Source organism: Gadus macrocephalus, chromosome 23 (genome assembly GCF_031168955.1).
Source record: "Gadus macrocephalus chromosome 23, ASM3116895v1".
In the NCBI taxonomy this organism is placed as follows: domain Eukaryota; kingdom Metazoa; phylum Chordata; class Actinopteri; order Gadiformes; family Gadidae; genus Gadus; species Gadus macrocephalus.
In genome coordinates, this window is record NC_082404.1 from 2,486,773 (window position 1) to 2,502,994 (window position 16,222).

Consider the following 16,222-nt stretch of genomic DNA (forward strand, 5'->3'; position numbering starts at 1 on the left):
TGAGGGGGCTGACCCTGAGCCTGACCGGGGCCCACTGCCGCTCAGACAGCAAAGAACCCTACCCCCCCCCCCCTCCCCGCCCCACTCCTCATTAACACAATCTGTGTTTAAGTCCGCTTTCCCTGCACACTGAGACCAGGGTTGAGATGATAGGAGGGGGCAGTGGCGGGGGGGGGGGGGGGGGGGGGGGGATTGGGGTCGCAGGGGGTTCCAGTGTACAGAGAGAGGCAGGGGGGAGAGGTTAAGAAAAAGCAAAGAACAAAAGATCAAGGTAGAGGAAAAGGCAGAGAAAATTGGGGCAAATGGCGGGTAATGGAAGAGTGGAAAGTCATACGTATCACTTGCAGCTGTTGCAGCCGGCACCAGTTCCCAGCATGCACTGCAGCACCACTTGGCACAGACCCCGCTGCTGGAGCGGGGTGGCGCCATGGTTACGCTCATATCAAAACATTTTTTGTTTTTTATTTGACAGAGGAGAGGGAGAGATTAGGAGAGACTGAAGAGAGACAGAGTGTGTGGGACTTTATGAAAGCCAGGAGAGATTGGAGTGGGAGGAATGAGGAATGAGCAGGTCCACCATGGTGCCCCCTCTGACTGCTGCCCTCTGGGGGGGCGCTGGGCCGCGGAGAGGGGAGGCGTGGAGGACATAGGAGCCGCTCTGGAGCTTGTGAACACTCTTAAAGATTGAAGCTCTGTTATATTAGACTCTGTGTCTTCTCCCTCCTTTCTCATTCTCTTGTTTCCCTATTATGCATACTCAAGTCTCGGGGGCGCAATGCGCACGCTCAACCTCTAGTTGTAATTAAAGCCATGGCCATAATGTGGAAACCCCCGTCAATAATGTTACAAATTTCTGAGTGCACAATATATGATACAACCCAGTCTCACCAATATGAGTACAGATCGCACGGTTTGACACTTTCAAAATGCGTGCAGTACATACGCCAAATGACCATTTCGCGTGCATATGATACGCAAAACCCAGCATTAACTACTGTGGAGGAGGGATGCGTCCATTTCGCGTGCATATGATACGCAAATCCCAGCATTAACTGAATGGGAAATGCAATATTTAGGACAGATTCACCATTAAACGTGTTTCTAATGACATTTCTAGCGAGAAATTTACTTTTTCCTTGAATAATCTTCAGTCAGTGAATGTGTATGATCTTTAATCTTTATTATCTGAATGGGAAATGCAATATTTTAGGACCGATTCACCGTTAAACGTGTTTCTAATAACGTTTCTAGCGAGAAATATACTTTTTACTTGCATAATCTTCAGTCAGTGATTGTGTCTGATCTTTAGTTTTATAGTTATTAGGAAGATTTTATCGGGTTGTTAGGGACGCTGCTTTCGCTGAACTAGCAGCTCACGTGTTTCCTGCGTTTGTGTTATTAAACCGTTACTTTATGTAACCTTTAATGATATCATCTTGTTAGAAACACGTATATCTGAGAGCCAACCCAGTCGACAAAAGCATACGTTGACAGTGTACGTTTTCGTGAACCCTGGATTACGTCGCATTTCAACATAAAATAGCGTGTTATACACACACACACACTCGCAAACAAACACACACACACACACACACACACACACACACACACACACACACACACACACACACACACACACACACACACACACACTCACTGTGTTTGGGTGTAAGTGAGAGTTACAGGGTGTGTGTGTGTGTGTGTGTGTGTGTGTGTGTGTGTGTGTGTGTGTGTGTGTGTGTGTGTGTGTGTGTGTGTGTGTGTGTGTGTGTGTGTGTGTGTGTGTGTGTGTAAGTGAGAGTTGGAGGGTCTGTGTTTGTGTGTGTGTGTGTGTGTGTGTGTCTGTAAATGAGAATGGCAGGGTATGCTGAGGTAGATTAATAACACCGCTGGGGGGGGGGGGGGGGGGGGGGGTTATTCTATTCAGGACTGACTGATGTGCGTCCCAAATTGATTTATGAAAACGGCCCTTAATCAATTATGTGTGGAGAGAGGGGGGGAGGGGACACAGCGAGAGAGAGAGAGAGAGAGGGGGGGGGGGGGGGGGGTGAGAGAGAGAGAGAGAGGAGGAGAGAGAGAAAAGGAGATCTGGGGGAGGTCAGAGAGGAAAATAAAGAGAATGGAGACTGAAAGAAGGGGAGGGGTGTGTGCGCATGTGTGTAAGTGTAACTGTGTGTATGTGTGTGTGTGTGTGTGTGTGTATGTGGGGTGCGTGTGTGTGTTTGTGTGTATGTGTGTGTGTGTGTGTGTGTGTGTGTGTGTGTGTGTGTGTGTGTGTGTGTGTGTGTGTGTGTGTGTGTATGTGTGTGTGTCTGCAAGCGTGCATGCATGTTTGCGTGCGTGTGTGTGTGTGTGTGTGTGTGTGTGTGTGTGTGTGTGTGTGTGTGTGTGTGTGTGTGTGTGTGTGTGTGTGTGTGTGTGTGTGTGTGTGTGTGAGCTCGGGAAGCTGAATGCTGTGGAATGCAGTCCTCCTAGGGGTAGCATGTGCCACAGGTGCGGGCGCTCCGCGGCCGATGGGGAGAATGCTGGCTGAGTGCTGGCAGCATGTCCACGGCAGGCTGTCCCCAGAGCGGCTCTAGGGCCCTATCTTGCATCTGGCGCAATTGACTTTCTCACTGGCGCATGTGTCGTTGTAACTGGCGCAGAGCGTTCTTTTCCCTCCTGCGCCACACGTTGGTAAATTAGGGAATGATCTTGCGCCCCAAGGGGGCGGTTTGGCGAAAGGAGGAGGCGTGTTCTGGCGCAAACGTTCCCTGGTGCTATTTTGCATTTTCAGAAATCACTCAAAACCTCAACTCGTCAGATTCAAATGCGCTCACGGCTCTTAAAGGGGATGGGAGCTGGCACTCTCATTGGTTTATTGCACGTTACGCCCAAACCACACCTACGGGTAATTAGGCTACTTCAGACCAACCCTTTTTAGATCTGCGCCGGTAAACTAGCGACATCGCCATAGAACCGCCCACAAAGCTACTTCCGCTTGGCGCTTCTCACTTGCGTTTCAGACCGTTAAAATAGGGCCCCTAATGTCTACAGCACCAATCAGAAGCTCTATTCCTCAGACACTGACGCTCTCAGACTTTGCAAGTTGAATCGGACCAGACACAGTCCCCGCGGTTTCAAAAGCCCAGTCTCCACCATCTCCACCAGGCCAGGCTAGGCCCAGGCTTTACCCAGGCTCCACCATCTCCACCAGGCCAGGCTAGGCCCAGGCTTTACCCAGGCTCCACCATCTCCACCAGGTCAGGCTAGGCCCAGGCTTTTTAGGCCCAGGCTTTCTGCAGCAGCTCCCTTTCCTGTATCATGCCCCCAAAGAGGAGGAATGATGAGGATATCATCACTTCTGCAGGTACGTGATATCCTTGAACAACAGAAGTCCTTTTATAAGGACTTACTTCAACAACAGGAGAGTACATTCAAAGGCTGTGTGCAAATGCTCATCGTCTCCTTCAATAAAAGACTAGACAACGTCTCTAAGGAGGTGTGTGACCTCAAATCCAGTCTAAGATACACCCAGAAGGATGTGGATGATAAAATATAAAAATTGTAAGGAGCTACTCAGTGACATTAATACAGCCAGCTTAAACCAAAACAACATGAACGGAAAAGCTGATTATATAGAGAATCATTCTCGTCGCAACAATTTGATCTTTGAAGGAATTGCAGAATCTGAGCATGAGAAATGGGCAAACACTGAGGAAAAACCACACACCACAAGCAAATGGAGACTGAGCGTGCTCACCGCTCTGGGAAGCCACATGGCCAGGGAGAAAAACCAAGGCTGATAGTTGTAAAGTTTCTCAGAAACAAGGACAAGCTTTATGTACTGGAGAAGGTTAAGCACCTCAAAGGTACAAACATCTTTGTTAATGAAGACTACTCTGAATCTGTCCAACTGAAACAAACGAAAAGGACTGATTTTCGTTGTGTATCTGAGATATGATGAGCTGATCACTCATTGTCGCTTTAACACAAACACTGAAAATTTGAATTAACTCCAGCAAATGTATTTTAATGTAACGAAAAAACAAAGAAGAATTATGGTACTTATGTCTGACAGTCTTAACATTCACCATAGTCCATCAATTAATGATAGTATATTATTCAATCCATTTGAACTGAACAAACATGAAAGAATCCTTATTATTTAGATTTTGACCATGATAGTAACTTTCTGTCGAATAACTTGCCATGTTCATGTGAATATTACAACAAGTCCGCAAAATTTTACGACCGTATAGGTCGTTTGTACTGCCACGGATTACGACCCACTGGAGCGTATCAAGCGCCTCTACAGGTCGCGGGAGGTATGTATGCCACATATATGACCAACAGGGCATTTGGTGAAATTGTTACGTAGCCATATTAATCGTTATTATCTGAATGGGAAATGCAATATTTTAGGACAGATACACCATTAAACGTGTTTCTAATGACATTTCTAGCGAGAAATGTACATTTTCCTTGCATAATCTTCACTCAGTGAATGTGTATGATCTTTATTAATCTTTATTATCTGAATGGGAAATGCAATATTTTAGGATCGATTCACCGTTAAACGTGTTTCTAATAACATTTCTAGCGAGAAATATACTTTTTACTTGCATAATCTTCAGTCAGTGATTGTGTCTGATCTTTAGTTTTATAGTTATTAGGAAGATTTAATCGGCTCGCTCGCATGTTTCAACGACGTCAGGTTGCGAGGGACGCTGCTTTCGCTAAACTAGCAGCTCACGTGTTTCCTGTGTTTGTGTTATTAAACCGTTACTTTATGTAACTTTTAATGATATTGTAATAACCACAGGCGAGGTATTGAGCGAAGTAAGCTTGATAGCAGGTTTATTGGATTCCACAATCGGACAGGCAGGCACAGCTCCACCGGAAAACTACAACAACCAAAACTCCCGCCCGGAGGGAAACCCCCGGAACCCCCTCTCAGAAGGCCCGCCCCTTCCCCCCAAACCCTGTGACGTGAAACACGTTTATCTGAGAGCCAACCCAGTCGCATTTCAACATGAAATAGCGTGTTAGCACACACACACACACACACACACACACACACACACACACACACACACACACACACACACACACACACACACACACACACACACACACACACACACACACACACACACACACACACACACACACACACACACACACACACACACACACACACACACACACAATGCATTTCGCTGCTAAAACAACAGGGCTGCTTCTAGGACATTTTGGGTGGATTTGGAACGGTATGTGGGCAGGACGATTTTTGCAGGCAGGACCTGGCAACCCTGCGCTGTTGCCCGAGGTGCAGAAATGCTCTGGAACAGATCTGGATCCACCATGGCCAAAATAATTGTCATGAATAGCATGAATAGATTCATGCATTATCATTCAACTTGAACATGTGTTTTTACAGTATATAGTGGTGGAGGGATGACGTATGTTGGCCAACCAGGAAGTGAGCGTCGACCTGGGTTTCCCTTGACAAAAAGCCAACGGGTTTTTCCATTGGATTTTGGATTATTGCAGAAAAATTAGCATCTTTGAAGCACCTCCACAAAAACTGAAAATAAATAAATAAATAAAAATAACTGTGCTCCAAAGAACGAAATGTAAACCAATGCATTCTGAATGGGAGTGTTTCTCCGATTTTTCCATGCTACACAGAACGAAATGTAAACCCATGCAAATAAAGACTTCATGGTCATAATAATTTAAATATCATTATTCTCCTCAGTGTGTAGGGTGGTATTCTATTTTTTTCAACGGTGTTGCATCCAGTCACTTGACCGTCATGGTTGCTATGGTGGTTGCTATCGACCCGCCCCTCTAATCCTTACATGGCTCTAAAAACCACGCGGCAAAGGAGCTGCCGTCCATTGTGTTGTTTTTGTCGTAAAATAGGGTCCGATGGTTAAAAAATAGACAGATATTCCAAGGTATCCTTAAAAGGCAGCTTGGTTGTTTTTATTTTCTGCAGTTTAGACTTCTTCTATAACCTATTTTTGAAAGCAAAACACCAAGCTCAATGATTTAACGAGGCAGGGTTATTTGAAACAATTTATTAAATATATATTTGCGAGAGGTCATTCCTTCTCCTGAGTTTGCTTCCTATTTATGTCTAGTGTACAACCCTACTGTCCACAAGCATCACCCCCCCCCCCCCTCCCCATATGGATTTGGAGAATTGTTCCCACGTCCCAGTGGTGGAGGTATCATATATATGAAGGAGGGCATTCAATTATACTACAATGATCAATTAGGAGGCCGAAGCCCGAAAGGAAGTGATGCAATAGGTGACTGCAGGTCGACAACATTTAAGTAAGCTGTACTTTGAGGTCTCTTATAGATCAAAGGGGGTCTCAAAGGACCCCCTGTCCTAGAAGCAGCCCAAGTTGTTGTTTTAGCAGCGAAATGCATTGTGTGTGCGTGTGTGTGTGTGTGTGTGTGTGTGTGTGTGTGTGTGTGTGTGTGTGTGTGTGCGTGCGTGTGCGTGTGCGTGTGTGTGTGTGTGTGTGTGTGTATGTGTGCTTAGCACGCTATTTTATGTTGAAATGCGACGTAATCCAGTGTTCACGAAAACGTACACTGTCAACGTATGCTTTTGGCTACTGGGTTGGCTCTCAGATAAACGGGTTTCTAACAAGATGATATTTTAGCGTCACAGGGTTTGGGAGGAAGGTGCGGGCCTTCTGAGAGGGGGTTCCGGGGGTTTCCTTCCGGGCGGGAGTTTTGGTTGTTGTAGTTTTCCGGTGGAGCTGTGCCTGCCTGTCCGATTGTGGAATCCAATAAACCTGCTATCAAGCTTACTTCGCTCAATACCTCGCCTGTGGTTATTACAATATCATTAAAAGTTACATAAAGTAACGGTTTAATAACACAAACGCAGGAAACACGTGAGCTGCTAGTTTAGCGAAAGCAGCGTCCCCAACCTGACGTCGTTGAAACATGCGAGCGAGACGATTAAATCTTCCTAATAACTATAAAACTAAAGATCAGACACAATCACTGAATGAAGATTATGCAAGTAAAAAGTATATTTCTTGCTAGAAATGTTATTAGAAACACGTTTAACGCTGAATCGATCCTAAAATATTGCATTTCCCATTCAGATAATAAAGATCATACACATTCACTGACTGAAGATTATGCAAGGAAAATGTACATTTCTCGCTAGAAATTTCATTAGAAACACGTTTAATTGTGTATCTGTCCTAAAATATTGCATTTCCCATTCAGATAATAACGATTAATATGGCTACGCGCGTCCCGAGCAACCACGAGCGTCCACGAGCTGCCCCGAGACTTCAGAATGTCATTATTTGCATGACCGCTAGAGGCGCTAAATACGCCCCAGTGGGTCGTAATTTGGGGCGGTACAAACGACCTATGCGGTCGTATTTTCTAGGAGGACAGGCTGGAATATTACAACAAAATCCGTTTTAACCATCTTATTGAAGCATTTCCAGCTGAATGTAAGCTATTCTCATTATTGCACTTAAATGTTTGCAGTCTTCCTTGTAATTATGATCAATTGGTACACTATTTATCATCTCTAAATCATGAGATTTTCATTTTTTGTTTCTTAAATTAATTTAAGAAACAAGCATTTCCTGCAATGTATGATCAAGGATTCGAACATTGATTAACAAAGGGAATAAGAACTTGGTGTCTTTTGGTAAAAGAAGGGAGGCTGGAGAGTTTTGAAAATATGAGAAGAAAATACGAATTGGGAGCTCATGAATTCTATAGATACTTTCAACTAAGGGACTATTGCAAAAAGGAAATTGAAGCAGATTCTTCCAAAGAGGTGAACGGTGTCATCCAAATCATTAAAGCAAATACTAGGATTTGAGGTCCCCAAAAGTAGTTTGGTGCTCTATCTATGTACATTTCAAAAAGAGAATATTATTGTGAGTGATGTATATTTAATCAAAATACTGCTAGTAGCGAGCAAGAAAGCTATCACCAGACATTGGTGTAAGGAAACACCACCCACAAAAAAATCTGTGGCTTATTATTGTTGAAGAGATAACTGTAATGGAGAAACTGACACACAAACTGAGACTTCAAGAAGCACAATTTGACTGTAAATAGGAAAAATGGACACTATACAGGACTCAAAATGAAGACATTGGAATGGAACAGTAACTAATTGATAATTACAACCTCGGGATATAAGAATAAGAAGGTACTTCCCAGGCAGTTATTTATTTTCATTTATTTTTTCCCTTGTTCTTTCCTTTTTTGTTTTTTGTTTTTTTATTTCTCTTGCCATTTTCTATTTGTCGATGTTGATAAAATGTTGTTACAACTGGCATGTTACTGTCAAAAACTGTCAATAAAGATCTAAGTGACAAAAAAAAGAAACAAGTATTAATGAACGGCCATCATGTAACCCATTTTGTCAGACTAATCAGGTCTGGGGGAGGAGTGTCTGTCTTTGTCCATCGACATTTTTAATTGTTAATCGACTTGACATTTCTTAGAAGTGTGATGAAGTGGAGGTTGAATCTGTATTTATTGAAATCCTGTCTTACAATAATAACAAAAATGTGGTCACAGGTGGTATTTACCGACTACCTGACACTGATATTATTTGTTTCAATAACAGCCTCACAAATAGTCTGGAGCTTATCAACAAGGAGAAAAAAGTGTCACATTCTTGGTCATTTCAATCCTAGCCTTTTTAAAAGTGAAACGCCCTCTCCAACAGAAGATTTTTTGAACCAATTGTATGCTTGTGTCCAGATGACTAGCTAGCTACCATGACTCCATGGCTCTCCTCTTTTGAGCTACAGCCATCTTGAGGCCCTCTCTGCCACATTGGTGGAACTGCTGATGGCTCTCCTCCTTCTCTCTCCCTCGATGCCCAAACTGCTGAAGGCACTGGTCAGGGAACGGGCTGCAAAACCCCTGCATCCACCGGGAAACACCTTGCTCTCCAACCAGCCTGCTGACTGACTTCTTCCAGGCGGTCTTCCCATGGGACGGTCAGCTCCTGCAGCACTGCTTGCTTGCTGGACTCAGAAACAAGGACAATGCCTGGTCGCAGGGTGGTGACTGCAATGTGGCTGGGGAACTTCAGCTGATGCTCAAGATCCACCAACAGCTGCCAGTCTTTTGCAGATGTTAGGATTCCTGCACATGTTTTTCCGGCAGGGGTTGACTGCTCCCCAGCTCTGACAAAGGCGATGGTTTTCTTGGAGGGTCAGAACCGCTTCGCCCACACAGCAGCTGAGGATGTGTTCCAGAGTTTCGCTTGGAACACAACGGGCATGCTGGTGTCTCGGCCAAGCCCCATGTGTGCAGGTTTGATGGGCTTGGAAGCACATCATATACTGCCTGGATGAGGAATTTTATGCGGTGAGGCTCGGCTTTCCACAGCTCAGCCCAGGTTACTTTCCTCTCAACCGCGTTATCCCATAATATAATATTAATATTAATAATAGTAAAGAAACATGGAAGATTATTAAGCAACTACTTCAAAAGTAAAAAGGTCTCCTTGAATTATTCCTCATCTTTTAAAGATGGAAGTTCCTCCTTAACTGATCCGTTTCATATAGCATACAAGTTCAATGATTTATTCTCAAGCATTGGTACATTGGTACTCTTTCCAAAAAGATAGTTGACAAAGACTGATCCATTCGATTATATCAAGGGCTCCTTTCCACAGTTTAATAATTTAATGTTCCTGATGTTAAAGAGGTAAATGATATTATATCCAAACTGAAAGATTCAGCTCCGGGTCATGATTGTCTTCGTTCAAAGTTATTTAAAGCAGGGGATCCAGGATCCCTTACAAACTACCGTCCAATTTCACTCTTCACTCTCTACTTCTCAAAAATCTTTGAGAAACTGGTATATATAAGAATCCTTGAGCACTTTGATGAATAGAATGTTCTCCATAAACATCAATACGGATTTCGAAAAAATCATGCAACTTATATGGCCCATTTAGAATTAATTGATAGAATACATACAGCTTAAGATAAGAACGCGTTTGCAGTAGGTATATTTTTAGATCTTTCAAAGGCATTCGATACGGTTAATCATGACATTTTGCTTTTAAAAATGATTTAGAAATGGTCTTTCTGGCACTGTCCATAAGTGGCTTTTTTACTATGTTAAAAACAGAAAACAGTATGTTCTACAACATGGTGTACCTCAAGGATCCATATAAGGACCTTTATTATTTCTCATTTACATAATTGATATTGCCCAGGTTTCTGAATCTATATTCCCTTTGCTTTTTGCAGATTAAACCAGCCTTGTTCTCTCTTATAAAGACCTAAAAAGTTTAATAGGGGAGATAAATCATAATCTTATTCAGTTTTCAATCTGGTTCTAAACAAATAAATGATCTCTAAATGTCAAAAGTCCAATTTCATGTTATTTGCTGGTAAAAAGGGTCAAGACAATGACCAAATTAATTGATATAGATGCAATAATGTTACTAAATCACTTGGGATCCTTAGAAAAATAAGAGCTTAATAAGAGCCAAGTGCTTTAAGTTATTGCCTATTTTTTATATAAATATTCTCCAAATCTGCACATTTGTTTTTAAGGTCAAATATAAGTTTACTGATTACTTTTGGATATTATTTTGTTAAAAACTCAAAATTCCATATTCATAGTACTAGACAAGCTGAAAAATCTTCATCTCCCTCTATATAGACCTCTTATATAGAGTCTTATTATGGAATGAAAACCTAAAATAAATTACTTGACTCTTCTGTCACATTGTCTGTGTACAAGAAGAGACTACAGAATTCTATGCTATAATAATTTTTTTTTGAATATTAAACATGACTCTCTCCTTGTTTAAGTCTAAACCATATATATATATATATCTTTACATTTTGATTGATATTTATAAATTCATTTTTGGGTGAGTGTATGTGTGTGCGTGTGTGCATGTGTGTGTGTGTGTGTGTGTGTGTGTGTGTGTGTGTGTGTGTGTGTGTGTGTGTGTTTGTGTGTGTGTGTGTGTGTGTGTGTGTGTGTGTGTGTGTGTGTGTGTGTGTGTGTGTGTGTGTGTGTGTGTGTGTGTGTGTGTGGTGTGCTTATGTGCGTGTGTTTTGTATTCTAATAGGAAAATGTATTTTGGGTGTGGTTTCCATATAAGCCTGTACAGGTTTCTGCTGCACTATCACATGTACTTTGTTTTAGCACTACATGTTTTTTTTATACTCGTATATGTGATATAAAAATAAACCCCAAAAAAAGAAATGCTTCCAACACAGCTGAACACACCAGACAGATTTGTTCCCGAACTCGTCAGTCTCCCCAAACGTTTCAGATAGCAAACAGCTGGCCCAGTGTGTTCCACGCTCATCACTGTTATGGAGGACAATCATCTATCTATCTCTGTATTTAACCATTGTTTCTCAATTTCGGCATTTTAAAGAACAAGGAATTAGTGTTAAAAGTTCAAATGTTTTGTTGAAGGTAGAAAATGGTGAAATGTTAAAAAAGAACATAGGTTGAAAGTATTGAGACGAATATGCATTTCAAAACCCAGTTTTTCTTCGGTTGTAGGCCTACTCTAGAACATGAAGAAGGAATCTGTGTGAATAGTGTAAGAAGTGTCAGTAGCGGTTCCTGGCCGAGCTCACCAGGGAGGCAAACATGAACCCGCATTTATGAACGTGAGCAGTGCATCCGCACTTGCATGTCTTTTCTAAAGCGTAGGCCTACACAACTTTTAGAAAAACATACTTGCATTACGCGTCGTGTGGAGGCGCATTAGGAAGGATAATAACTAAAACAAACTGGACACTTAAGATTGTCTCAGCAGAGTGCAATGCTTCTAAAATTGTAATCAAACGTGCAGAAAAAGTTCAACTTCAGAAAGTAAAGTTCAATCATGGTGCGGGCTGCTTAAATGTAATGCATGAAAGGGCGGCAACTGACTAGAAGGCTCATTCGCTCAGAACATTAGTAAAAGAAATGGCTTATTTGTGATTGGTTGCAAGGAGTACATGCGGCTGACCGCCCTTCCTATGTTTAACATGGTATGGATGATTTACCTCGCAACAGTGAAACAGAATTAGGATTGGTTATTTTTTAGTTCTCAAAGGCGGCAAAGGTGAGTTTTGGCCTTCTTCGTCTCCCTTCAATGGCTAGCCCCGGAAGCAATGGTGGTTCTACACGGGGGCCTACGGGGGCCCGTGTTTTGGCTGTTACATTGGGATAACAAATACATGTGCGTAAAGAGTAGTAGCCTATTTGCCTGTGTTAAGTAGGGAGGGATGGTTATGCACGAAATGTAATGCATGCCCCTACGTTTTTAATTTTTTTATTTCTTTTTCTAGCAGCTATCATGAAATGAGGAAAGAAAGAGAAAGGGAATTTTTCTGAAAGGGATGAACACAGTTTCTCCACCCTGAAACTGTTAAAATAAATAGGAAATGGCATATTGTTTTGCACTTTCTTGTACCCTTGAGTTTCTTTTCACATTGACACACCGTATTTGTACTCTGTACTGTATTTTTATTTTCCATTTTTAATGGCCCTACCTCTCTTGCACAGTTGTACAAAACAAATGTTTGTATGATTTTGATGATTTAGGGCATAAGCTCCATCAATTTAAGATAGTTTGACAGTAAAATACAGACTGGTGAAGTAATAAACTTTTAAGCATTTATTTGTGCCCCTCTGGTTAAACACTGGCCCCTCCTTGGCCCCCCTAGTAAAATTTGTCTAGAACCGCCACTGCCTGGACGTAACGTCGGTCAGCCTCCTGCCTTGCTAAATAATAATAATAATAATAATAATTTCATAATTCCGTAAATCTTTTTTTTAATTACGAGGAGGCGTTGCCTCCGTTGCCTCCTCTAAGGAAACGCCCCTTTGTGTGAGCTGGTTTGTAGTAATACAAGTGTGTGTCTGTACTTCTGTGTTTTTTCATATTAATAATGGCCCTCGATGAGATGAACCACATCGGTTTGTGTGTGTTTTGTGTGTGTGCTTGTGTTTTTTTGGAGGTTGTTTTGTGTGTGTGTGTGTGTGTGTGTGTGTGTGTGTGTGTGTGTGTGTGTGTGTGTGTGTGTGTGTGTGTGTGTGTGTGTGTGTGTGTGTGTGTGTGTGTGTGTGCGTGTGTGTGGAGGGGTGGGGGCGGGTAATGCAGTAGAGGAGAGCTGCAGTTGTTTAAAAATCCCTTCCCTGGTCTTCTCATTGTGTCTGAGACAGGGGTGTGTGTGTGTGTGTGTGTGTGTGTGTGTGTGTGTGTGTGTGTGTGTGTGTGTGTGTGTGTGTGTGTGTGTGTGTGTGTGTGTGCGTGTGTGTGTGTGTGTGTGTGTGTGTCTGTTTGTGTGTGTGTGAGGGGGGGGGGGTCATGCTGAGAGTCCGTTTCTCCTGCCTGTCAGAACTCTATCTGAGACCCAGCCGGAACTAATCAACCCCAATAGGCCTTGCCATTACCCAGGGTTCACCAGGGCCGCAGGCTCGGGGGGGGGTGGGGGGGAGTGGGAAAGAGAGAGAGGGGAGATGGGGGGGGGGGGGCAGAGACTCTCTCACACACACACACACACACGCACACATGCACGCGCACACACACACACACACACACACACACACACACACACACACACACACACACACACACACACACACACACACAAGCCTCCAACTGTTTGACGCTGGAGCAATAATAAACACTTGCAATAATATTTTCACAGCAAACAACAGCCTGCTTCACATCACACAGCTTCCACACAGCTGCACCACGCACGCACACGCACACGTGGGCACGCACCACGCACACACAGAAACACACACACACACAGACACGCAGGCACACATGAACATTATGCGTGCCGAGATATGGAACCATATGGAGTTGGTCTTTATTTTTCCTTTCCTCCCCCTGTGTTTGAAATGTGAGCAAAACGACAAATGTGTGTTGCATCTAAACAGTTCACACCTCGGACGGAATGAACTGATTATTTTCATTGCGATCGAGGTAAGAGAGTTGATGCAGTCGTAAAATGTCGAGTCTGACGAGGGCTACTTCAGAGGAGAGACCGCGGTTTGAGTTCTCTGAAGTTTTGAAGTCATGACTGCTCGTTATAAGCACAACCGGTCCAGGATGCTCAAGGTAATGTATGGAAATGTCGAACGGAAATAACTGGAATCTATTAGGAGTTCAAGTAATTTACGTTGAGAATATCTGGACTCCAGCACAGGAATAGCGCCCTCTGGTGGAGTCCTCGTGCCCAGAATCAGAGGAATGTAATTGTGCTTTCAAACAAAAAATGTAATAAATATAACGTTTTAAAAGTCCACTAAAGTGAAACACACAAAAACAATTACCCGCAACAATCAGGCCCAATGAGACACAGACATGCACACACACACAAGTGCACCAGAAACAGACAAACAAATTGTCACACAATCAAGCACGAGCAGAAACACACGTAGATTAATAATAGATAAACCATGATCAAATCTGTTAATAAATCTAATAAAATTCAATCCAAACATGTTTTCTGTGTCTCCTCTTGGAGTAGCAACACGTGGTGGATCGGGGCTCCATTCCCACAAACAAGTCCGGCCTCACTCGCTTTGCCTCTCAGCCAGTCAAGTCCACTCAGTTGACTCCGGGGCCACCGCCGACACAGGGGGGGGGGGGAGGGGGGGGGGGGGGGGGGTGTAGGTGTGCGTGTGTGTGTGTGAATGTGTGTACGTTCGTCCGTGTGTGTGTTTTTATGTATGTGTATGTGTATGTGTGTATGTGTGTGTGTGTGTGTGTGTGTGTGTGTGTGTGTGTGTGTGTGTGTTTGTGTGTGTGTGTGTGTGTCTGAGGGCTCTGATCTGTAGAGTGGAGGGCCGGTGTTGTTTCTGGGTGACTTCAGCCCCTCTCCCTCTGTGAGCCGGGGTGAAGTGGGGGCACATTTAAATGAGTAGAGGGAACACTCTGGAGCCCCTCCCCCAACACAAACACACATTCTCTATCTCTCACAGACACACACACACACACACACACACACACACACACACACACACACCCTCCCTCCCTCTCTCTCTCCCCTCTGCAGCTCCTCTCTGGGTCCACTGTCTGTTTGGGGACGCCCAGGCCCTGCTCTGGGTGAGGGTTGAGGGAGGTGGGGTGAGGGGTGGGGGAGGTGGGGTGAGGGGTGGGGGAGGTGGGGTGAGGGGTGAGGGAGGTGGGGTGAGGTGGAGTGAGGGGTGGGGTGAGGGGTGGTGGAGGTGGGGGGAGTTGGGGTGAGGGGTAGGGGTGGAGCATTGAAAACCACTGGGCTGGGGTTAATCCCCATTCACCCTCTCTGCCACTCAGCCCGGCCAGGAGACAATAGGCCCCGCCCCCGCCCCTTGCTCCTCCGTGACGACCCCTGAACCCGTGTTTAGCGCCGCTGTCCCCGGCCCCTTTCTACCTCCGGCCCGTTATTATCTGCAATATTTACTCCTCCTGATGCCCCTGCTGGCCATTGTCTCCCCCCCTCACCAACCTCCCTCACTCACACACTCCACTCAAGTGCTCTCCTCCACCCACAGAGACCCCGCCTCCTCTGAGGACCAAAGCAAACACCACCTGAGGAGGGCCCTCAGAGTGCAGCTCCACCTCCCCTCAGGAGTCACATGGTCTCTGAAGGGGGGGGGGTCAGCTGACCAACTGATTCAGGGGCTGATGAGGAGTTGACATCAGGTTGCTAAGAGGCCCAGGGTTTGGACTCTAGTTAGAACCAGTTGGTCATTTAGTGAGCACTTATCCAAGCAAGTGGACGTTTAGACCGAGGAGCCGGTAAAGACAGCTCAACACAGCTACCAGTCATCACCCCCCCCCCCACACTCACCGTGTGCTCTATACAAAGGATATCGATGTGTGTTTGTGCTGTTACTAAATTAGCACCAGTCTACATTTCCAGTATGCACTTTTCCCTTGTAATTCATTATTCTGTCAGTTCTAACGGTGTGTCGCCTAGACTCTCCATATGGTTAACCGGCCAGGTCCGATTTAATATGTTTTGCCAGTATATATTTATGTCCATTGTGGCACCCATTGTACTCCTGACCATCCCTTGAAAGAGGGATCCCCCACTCTGCGTTCCTCCTCAAGATATCTTCTTTGCAAATAAAGGGAGTTTTTCTTGCCCTCTTGCGAGCAAGGGTCAGGGGGGTCAAAAACACATGGCCTGTTAAGACCTTTGAGACTGTACCGTGATCAAGGGCTATGCAAATACAATTGAATTGA